We start from the raw sequence: 10,998 nt of genomic DNA on the forward strand, positions 1-10,998 counted from the left end.
GCCCGTCTACACCAAGGGGGTCACTGGGGCGCCCAGGCACTGTGTGATGCCTTCCTGCGCCGATATGCTCACCCTGGTCTGTACACGGTAGCCAAGCAGGTCACAGGAGATTGCATAACATGTCGAAAGATTAACAAAAGGGGGCTGCGGCAGCATGCAAGACAAGGGGGTAGGAGTCCGGCCTATAGGCCGTTTGAGTATGTCCAGGTAGATTACACTGAGCTCCCCCCCATAGGTCGCCTGAAGTATCTATTAGGAATAGTAGATCACCTGACAGGATGGGTGGAAGCTTTCCCCACTGCCACGGCAACGGCAACTCAGGTTAGCAAAATTCTACTCGAACAAATCATCCCACGATTTGGGCTACCCCGCGCTATTGACTCTGACCAGGGGAGCCACTTCACCTCGACCGTCCTCCAGAATGTAGTGCAAGCAATGGAGATTGACTGGGATTTGCACACCCCCTGGCATCCCTCCTCCTCAGGCAAGGTCGAAAGAATGAACCAGACCATCAAAAAGCAGCTAACCAAACTCACTAGTGAAATTGGCCTGCCTTGGACCAAATGCCTACCCCTTGCCCTATTGCAAATTCGCACCCAGCCAAGGCGGGATTTGGGCGTCTCCCCTTTCGAAATGCTGTTTGGCCTCCCGTTCCATGGGCCGAAGGGGGAACCTCCTATATTCGAGTCTCGGGATATGTTTGTGCAAAAATATGTGGTGGCTTTGGGGTCTGCTCTATCTCGTTTATGCCAACAGGGACTTTTGGCACAGACGCCACCCCTCGAGTTTGCGGTGCACACCGTCAAGCCGGGTCAGTGGGTCCTGATTAAAAGCTGTAAGCAACGTACCCTCGAACCAACTTGGGACGGTCCCTTCCTGGTACTTTTGACTTCCGAAACGGCTGTCCGTATGGCCGAAAAGGGCTGGACACATTACACTCGAGTCAAAGGTCCAGTGCCACAACCGACGGAGGACGAACGAACCTCTCTGACAAAGGCATCTAAGGAACAGAGACCCTGAGAACAAACTAATCGGACTTTGGCGAGTCTAAAGGAACTGTGCCCTCTGGCTACAGGTGTCGCGACAAAATGCGGTCAATCGTATTGTTAACTTGCTATGCCATTATCCTTGGGCTGGGTCATAGTGCGCGTGTTACCCAATTTGGCCTCTGGAAAAAACAAGCAGAGGACCGTCAGTGGTTCTCCATCTCCGTGCCTGCCAACAAGCCAACACAGACATTTAGCTTAGACTTATGTGGGTCGGTGCCGTGTGGGACTAAAAGAGAACTGAATCAAACTAAGCGGAACCTAGAGAGAGAAAGGGGATTCCAGGGTCAGACGTTAGTATTACAATTGCATGGTAGGGAAGGCATAAATAGGCCTCCAGCCCCCGGGGTCCAGGCTATGGTGTCAGTTGTCCGTGATCCCATCACCCCGGACGGGATTGTGGGCAATCCGCTCTCTCTGACCATAAAGAACTTGGGAAACAACGGGACAAGCCTCAATGGAACAATCCTGGGTATTAGGGTTGGGGGCCAGGCAGAACAGGAGGGGTTGCAGCTGTGCTGCACGCGTATCACGATCATTGAAGCTGAGTCTGGGGGCTCATCTGCCACCGATGAGCAGGAAAAGATTAGAATAATTGAGGTGACGGATTTGGAAATGACCTTTGAAATAGAAACGGGATACGGGGAGGCGAATGCCTGAATGGAATGGGTCAAATATACTGTGAGGAGCATGAAAAAGAGTGATTGCTACGCATGCACGAGTGCCCGCCCTAACCCTCAAGTGGTCCCATTCCCGCTGGGATGGGAGAAACACCCACGAGCCTTGGACTGCATGATAAGGCTGTACCAGGACCGAGAGGCCTGGAACGACTCCACTTGTCGACCCTTGAGTTTGAAGTTTCCCCCCGTCAGGTCTGAGGGGGCGCCCCGCCCGCCATCATTCTCAGGGGTAACGGGTACGCACCAGGCCTGCGTCTCTCGGACGGGACTACAGTGGGACAACGATGTGGGGACATTTGACAAGTGCAGCGGATCAATTCGGCTGGTCAATGAAACTACCGGGGGCGGGAATTACTCCCACATTCATGTGCCTAGGGCAGACCTCTGGTGGTACTGTGGTGGGAGGGTTCTGCGACCGACCATGCCCCGAAAATGGACGGGCACTTGTGCAATCGTTCAATTGGCCATCCCATTCACCCTGGCATTCGAAAAACAAGAGCAACCCCGTTCCAGTGGACTGAGAGAGCTTTGGAGACCTCTGTCGATGATAACATATATTTAGATGCCATAGGGGTCCCCAGGGGTGTTCCTGACGAATACAAGGCTCGGAACCCGATAGCGGCGGGTTTTGAGTCGTCACTGTTCTGGTGGGTGACCATCAATAAGAACGTGGATTGGATTAATTATATTTACTACAATCAGCAGAGGTTCATTAATTATACCCAAGATGCAGTGAAAGGAATAGTAGAACAACTGGACGCCACTAGTAGGATGGCGTGGGAAAATAGGTTGGCCTTAGACATGATGTTGGCAGAGAAGGGGGGTGTTTGTGTCATGATAGGCACTCAGTGATGCACTTTCATCCCCAACAACACAGCCCCTGATGGGTCCATCACCCGCGCCCTGGATGGACTGACCACATTGGCGGACGAACTGGCCGAAAACTCGGGCATCGACTCTGGCCTCACGGACTGGTTGGAAGCTTGGTTCGGTAAATGGACGGGGGTGGTCGTTTCCTTTCTTGTCTCATGTATAGTGGTGGCAGGGGTACTCACTGCCCTTGGTTGTTGCGTTATTCCCTGCGTCCGGGGATTAACTCAACGACTGATCGAAACCGCCCTTACTAAGAGGGATGTTCCCTATCGGCAGGTTGAACGAATGAATCTCGAGATGGAACAACGTGAATCCCTCTTGGGCGGGGGTAGTATTAGAGACGGGCAGTTTGATGAACAAGCTCGGGAGTTATTAAACGCCCTGGAGAAGAAACTTACGGTTTAAAAATTACAGGCCGTAAGAAAAGACACGGGGGATTTGTAGGGGGTAGTGTAATTTTTAAACGGTTAGCTGCATTTTAGTCTTTTCTACCTTATAGTAAACACAAGCAGACACTCGAAACTGTTGCCGGACCTCCCCCATGTTTTTATGAATGAAACAATTGTAACAGCTTTCCTCGATAGTTGAGAGACCGTCCTTAACCACAGTTGTACAACATCATCCATATAAGGAAAGAACGGGGAGCTCGAACACTGATTGGCCAAGTGAATAACAAAATAATCGCAGGCACCAGAACCCAAATAAGGAAAACAGTGGGGAACCCTAGCACTCATTGGTCAAGACAGCAGTAGGAGACCCAGCCCACATATACGTGTATATAATGCGTGGAGATTACTATGCTTGTGTGTGTACCCACGGGAACAACACCCGACTTTGCAAAGTTGAATTAAAAGTTTTGGACAGACTCCTCTGTGTCTTTGTTCCTGGGAAGGGAAATAAAAGTGCCGGAGATGAGGTCGGACAGCCGCTTATCTCGCACATGTGTTTACTGCAAGGTACGAACACCTTATACTATAGCATCAAAAGAACACATCTTTGGAAGAACAATTCTTTCATTTTACGTACTTCAGTGTAATGCTGAAGAATTTCAAGTGCAGCACGTACACGTTATTCTGTGCAGCATCTCTGCCCAAGTTCAGAGCGAAGTTCAGGAATGCAGTGCAGGAACTGGTCATGTAAATTTTCCACTTAGTGGCTCAGAAAAACAACTGAGAGAGCTCCAGAGGCAGTCGTCGAGTTCCCAGTGCAGAATTTCCATATGTTCGGCCGGATTCCATCAGCACAATCACATGGATCTGAGTATAACACCCAGTGATGGATGGGAAGCGGTGTAACAGAATGGGTCACCGTTCACGAAGCTCAGGAACACGCTGATATCCCTGATTGCCTGACAGATTGTCTGTGTCTCCCCGTGTCTGACAGTGAACAGCAGTAGGCCAGTCAGCCCTTCAAGTCTGGTCCTCCTGCCAGCCCATAAAATCACAGCTCATCCAATTGTAATAGTCCCTTGTACACCTGATTGCCATACCCACGACTTTTCAAACTTTAACAGGATGCTATCCATCTCCACCTTCAACCATATTGATCGACTTGAAAACGGGAGAGCAGGCAAAGAGGCAAGAGGTAACTGCCAGGGGCTGGGTAGGTTGGAAAAAGGCTGGAGTAGTGATTCGAAATAGCAGACCGGATGTGAGAAATGGGTTCAGCTGAAACATTGGGTTTTCATGGACTGCTCTGTGGGTGAGTGTTAACGACCGGCAGGAGGGTCTCTGCATTTCCCCTTCAGCAGAGGAGGGGAAGAGCATAAACTGTTCCTCCTGCACCATGATAATTGTCAGACCCTCTCTGTTCATCTCACAATAAACACTTTCTTACAACAAGAGAAATGCCCTTGGTGCTGATAATTCCCTGATCTGAATTGGTTATTGTTAAATGCACATTTGTTTTTGAAAGAGTTTATTGAGTATACCTCCTGTCTTCTCACATCACAAGGCTATTGCACTCTCTCTCTCTCTGCTTCTTACAGTCTGTCTTTGTCTCTGTTCTGCTCATCCTCTCGCCCTCTCCCTCATCTCGAAGCTACTTGCTCAGTCTCTCTCTCTCTCTCTGACTGTCACACTCTGTGTCTCTCCCTGTCTGTCATTCTCTATCTCTACCTGTCTCTCAGTCTCCCTCTATGTCTATCCTACTTTGTTTCTCTGTGTAGCTCATTCTGTCTCTCCCTCACACTCTCTGCATCTTTTTCTCACATTTACCATGACAGGAACATGTTGTCTCTGTTTAGAACATGGTCAGTTGTACTACCACTTGAATCAAATTCCTTCCTAAACCCGTTATTTAGTGATCTTTCCCCAGGCCGTGACCATTGCAAAATACCAACTGCACAGACAAAGCCAGCAAGACCTTGACATGTTACGACAAGTGCGACTCCCGAAACTTGATCATCTTCCTTTCCTCTCCCTGTGGCTGTGCAGGAGGTGTGTTCATGAGTTTCCCTTTCGTTATGTGAGGCTGTATGTGTGTCTGTGTGCGTGGGGGGCTTATTGCTTATGTGGCAATGCCACTGTGTGTGTGTCCCTCAGTTTAGTCGTAGGATATTTCCCTGAATGGGTCACATTATGATGGTGTTTATGCATCGGAGTGTAGGTTTCCCTTTGTGTGTATTGCCAAGTATTTTGGTGACTGCATATTCATGTATTTATGCATTTGGGAATGTTATACGCTCTGTGTGAGAGTGTTTCCGTGAAGTTGAATGTGTTTATGTGGGTGTATGATACTGTACCTATGTGATTGTGCATCTGTTTGTGCTTTGCAAATGTGCATCTGCTGTGTTCTATCTGCGTTTATGCTGTTTGTGTGGTTGCTGTCAGCATATCATCATGGTTCTGTGACTCCATCTGTGTGAATGTGTCTCTGAGTGTGAGCTTATTATCAGAGTCTGGGGTGTGTATCTGCCTTGTGCTCTTGTTTATGCAGGTTAGTATGTTGCTCAGACTGTGTTTGGCTCATTTGTCAAGATCTTCCTGTGCCTCCAGTAGGGTCTCTCGGTATCTCTTTGTGGATGTGTCTCTGTTTCTTTTTGAGTGTCGCTTTCAGTCTGTATCCAATTGGGTTTGTGGTTCAGCAATTGTGTTTGAATATGCTTGTGTGTGGATCAAAGATTTTTCTGTCAAGTCTCGCAGGTTGGTGTGTAATGTCTCTTATTCTGAGTTTTTTTCTACATGTGCTGCGATTCTTTTTCTATTTGGAGATGTGTTCCTGTGTATAGCAGCATGATTGTTTTGTATGTGACACAACTGGTCAACACCCCTCGGTTTTACATAAAACAGAATTTATTTAGAGTACCAAATGAAACACAAACAAAAGAGAACAGAATACAGAATAACTTAATATATCCGAAAACCCAACAGACTATCCCAACTTAATGACTGTTCCAAATTCCTGCAACAATCCCCACAAACGTAGAACATTACAGCGGAGTGTAGGCTCTTCCGCCCTCGATGTGCGCTGACCTGTGGAACGAATCTGAAATCTATCTATCCTACACTATCTTATTTTCATACATAAGTTTATACAATGTCCATTCGAATTCCCTTAAAGTCGGTGAGTCTACTGCTGTTGTAAGCAGGGCATTCCACGACCCTACTACTCACTGAGTAAAGATAATACGCCTGACATCTGTCCTATATCTATCACCGCTCAATTTAAAGCTATGTCCCCTCGCGCTAGCCATCACCCTCCGAGGATCCCACTGTCCACACTATCTAACCCTCTGATTATCTTATATGTCTCAATCAAGTCATCTCTCCACCTTCTTCGTTCGAATGAAAACTGCCTCACGTCCCTCAGCCTTTCCTCATAACAGCTTCTCTCCATATCAGGTAACATCCCAGTAAACTGCCTCTGAACCCTTTCCAAAGCTTCCACGTCTTTCCTGTAATGTGGTGACTAGAACTGTATGCAATACTCCACGTGTTTACGCACCAGAGCTTTGTACAGCTGAAACATGACCTCGAGGCTCCAAAAATCATTACCTGTGCCAAGAAAAGATAACACACCATAAGCCTGCTTAACAACCCTATCAACCTTGTTGTAAATTTCAGGGATCTATATACATGGATACTGAGATCTCTCTGCTCATCTACAATGCGAAGAATCTTACTATTAGCCAGTACTCTTCATTCCTGTTGCTCCTTGCAAAGTGAATCACCTCACACTTTTCCACATTAAACTACATTTGTCATTTGTCAGCCCAGCTCTGCAGCTTACCTATGTCCATCTGGAACCTGCAACAATTTTCGGTACTACCTACAACTCCACTGACTTCGGTGTCATCTGCAAATTTACGAACCCATCCTTCTCCGCCCACATCCAGGTCATTTATAAAAAAAAAGAAACAGGAGGTTGACCCAAAACAGATCCTTGTGGCACGCCAACAGTAACTGCTTTGGGTCAACTTCCTGTTTGTTATTTTTATATGGTATGGCTCACTGGTCTATCTCTACAAGGGTTACTTCTACTCCCCTTCTTGAACAAGGGAACAACATTTGCTGTCCTCCAGTTTTCTGGAACTATTTCTGTAGACAATGACGACAAAACGATCAAAGCTAAAGGCTCTGCAATCTCCTCCCCGGCTTCCCCGAAAATACCATCCGGCCCAGGGGACCTATCTATTTTCACAGTTCCCAGAATTATGAACACCTCCTGCTTGTGAATCTCTATCCATCTAGTCTAGTAGCCTCTATCTCAGTATTCTCCTCAACAACATTGTCTTTTTCCATTGTGAATACTGACAAAAAATATCATTTAGCACTTCTCCTATCTCCTCGGACTCCACTCACAACTGTCTACTCATGTTCTTGTTTGATCTTAATCTTACTCTCGACATTCTTGTATACCTGATATACCGACAGAAAGCTTTAGGGTTTTCTTTGATCCCATCTGCAAACAACTTCTCATATCCCTTCCTGGCTCTTCTGAGTTACCTCCTTAGTTCCTTCCAAACTAAATTAAATATCTTAAGCGCCCTAACTGAGCCTTCATGTTAAAATCTTAACATAAGCCTTCTTCTTCTTGAAACACCCCTCTGCAAAACAGATGAAATCAAACACAGCAAAGATGTCAGAGAGAAATCCAGCATGGGACAACTTCTTCCATGTAACTGCTCCTTTTACCAACAGTCGAAAAAACTGACTGCTTGCTAACACCAAACCAAACTAAAACAAACCAAAGAAAAGCTGAGCTGGGAGAACTGGCCAATCCACTTCCATTTTATACACTTTCTTCAACACACTTGAAAGCCCTTTCGCTGAGGCAGCATAGGTTAGCTATAATCAAATTGGTCCGACAACCTACTCAAACTAGATACCTGGGCCCCTACATTTATAACCACTCAAAAAAGAAAACTAAGAACAACACAACCTTGTTAAAAGAATAATATCATTACACCTACCCCCTTAAAAATACATTAATTCCCAAAGATCCAATCTTAAACTGTTAGAACATGAAAACTCCTATACACATTACATTTACAGTAACTATGCAAACATGCACCACAAGATTGTTTCATTCTGTTTCACTCCTGTTATCGAACCTCTCTGTATCTCATTCAAGCCTCGCAAGTGCATTGGTAATCACGTTTTCCCGTCCTGCCACATGTACAATTTTCACATTGAATGCCTGTAACAACTAGCTTCATCCAAACAGTCTGGAAGTTTTGTCCTTAAATGTCTCTACAAACTTCAGTGGGTTATGATCAGTGGAAATGATTGACTCGGACACCTTACTGATAACATAAAACTTGAAATGTTTTAAAGCCACCACCAAGCTCAAAGTCTCCTTCTCAGCTGTCAAATATTTCTGCTGATGTATGTTCAATTTCCTGTTGAAATACCTGATAGATCTTTCTATCTTCTCGTCATCTTCCTGGAAGAAAACAGCGTGAACATTCAGATCTCTCGCATTGATAGCCACCTAATTAGGTGTAATTAGGTGTGGCTAATACTGGGGCAGTGGTTAACACAACTTTAAGGCTGTCAAATGCCTCTAGTAGTACTGCTCGTTTTGTCGATGGGTTGGGAAACTCTCGAATTACCTTTGTATTTGCATTCCGTTGGGCCATTGGTCCATGTCCAATAACATGACACAGGACGGTGACTTCGGCTTTGGCAAATTGCTTTTAGTCATCAAGCATGCCTCTCAAAGTCGATCAAATAATTCTGATAAATGTTGCAAATGTTGTTTCCATGTGTGACCAAAAATAAACAGGTCTCCTACATATACGATACAATGGCTAATAACATAAATGACCTGACTGTTTCGTCTCTGAAATGTAGCTGGCACATTTTCCATACCAAACGATATGAATTTAAATTGATAAAGTCTATTGGACATTACAAAAGCCAAAATTGTCTTCACTCTTTTGGACAAAGGTTCCTGCCAGTATCCTCTGAGCAACTACCACTTCGAAATATAATTTGCTTGTTTATCCTTTTCAACACAGTCATCCAAATGTGCAATCAGGTACGCATCAGTCTTTTATAACTGCACCGCCTTTGTGATGATCTGCACATATCCTGGGTACCATTTGGCTTTGGCAGCATTACTATGAGTGAGCTCCAGTCACTTTTACTCACTTTAATTATGCCGTCTTGGATCACGTCTTCAATCTCTTTTTAAACCTGTGCCAAATTTTGAGAGTTATGCTTATAAGGATGCTGTTCAATCGGAAGAGCATTTACTCTATCTCCGTTGTGGATATTTGGTTAGTACTTTCCGTCTTATTTCCATATGTCTCCCAATGTGATAGAAATAATCCCTCTAGGTCATTTTCATTTTTCTCTGGAAGGTAACTCAATACTTTGTCAAAACTTTTTGACAACTTCCTCATTGTTCAGTTTAATTTGAGGTACTTACAATTCAGAATCATCTGAACTTGGTTCTTCACTCCATGTTGTAATCAATAACAGTCTCGATTGGCTTTGCTGCCCTGTCATAATACCTTTTGATCATATTCACATGTTACACTCTGTGAAAGACTCTGAAGTCTTTGTCAAATAGTTCAACACACTTAACATCCTTGACTTGATCAGGTCCACTAAACCTTGCTTTAAATGATCACCTATCGCTGTAAGTAACACTAACACCTTATCTCAACAGCAAAATTGTTAGTTTTTGATTGCTGTTATGCTTCCTGATTCATTGCACGCTGTGATACTTTGAACTGCTGTCCAGACAACTCCCCCACTCTATTTAATCGTTCCGATAATCTGGCACAGTCCAAACATGTGGTCTCTGAATTCATGCCCGAAACGTCGATTCTCCTGCTCCTTGGATGCTGCCTGACCTGCTGCGCTTTTCCAGGAACACATTTTCAGGGTATGCTGCTTACAAGGTGTCAGGCTAAGGAAGGTCCCATGGTAGCTGGGGAGGAAATTGAAAGGAAGTGGGATAATCCAATGATGGCAGATCATGTCAGGGTGAAGGTGGTGGCGGGGGGGGGGGGGGTGACATCTGCAGAAATATCAGTCAAAAGCTAAATTAAAGAGAGACCTCGCAATTGATAATCTCTCAGGAACTCCCTGACTAGCCAATTAGCTTTGAGGCAGTTCGATAGAATAATTAACACGTGGCTAAAGCGCTAATGTGGGATAAAATAATGTCATTTCAAAACACGCTGGCATCAGTCGTGGGACAGAAAGGAGCTACACTGAGGGGACAGACTCCAGCTGAAACATGATAAGGCATCTGTTCTTCTGGAAAGAGGAAAAAGGGAGGCAGAAAAAGTGTAAAACGAGTAAATACAGGCAAAACAGGAAATTAAATCAGTCTAAATATAAATGAAACGTGAAAAGATAAAATAGAAAAGAACAAGCTAGGGACATAGATAAAGACAGATAAATGTGATTCAGGAATGCTAGAGCAAAACAATGATTAAAACAGAATAAGAGGAATCACCATTAAAATCTGTTCTTGTCTCAGGAGATATGAAGGCAACAAATAACGAGGAGGAATTATTAAGGAATGGCTGCTGAAATATTTTGGCAGAAAAGTGAACACTACAAGATGGAATGCAATTGGGAAAACAAGTGAAAGAAACACGGTGTGTTAGTGCGGAGGCTGCAATTATTCATTCAAACATAAAACTAGCATAAATCAGCCAGCTATAATTAGTATAAATAGTATCATGTAACTGGAGGCATCGATTAGCAACGGATTGATCAAACATTAATACAGACTGAGGAAAAATACAGGCAGATTAAGTATATTAGCTTAAAAAAATCGTGGGCGAGTCTCCTGACATATTGGTGAGAAAGGATAAGTGAAAGGATATAGATTCAATTCCTGCAATGTATTCAAGACTCCTTTTGTACCAAATAGACAAATATTTGGTGCTGATCTGTATGAGATTAAGCCAAACCGAAGTGAAAGTTGTAGGT

The sequence above is a fragment of the Chiloscyllium plagiosum genome, unplaced genomic scaffold (genome assembly GCF_037043375.1).
Source record: "Chiloscyllium plagiosum isolate Xiang-an unplaced genomic scaffold, Cpla_swu_hap1 HiC_scaffold_20, whole genome shotgun sequence".
Classification (NCBI taxonomy): domain Eukaryota; kingdom Metazoa; phylum Chordata; class Chondrichthyes; order Orectolobiformes; family Hemiscylliidae; genus Chiloscyllium; species Chiloscyllium plagiosum.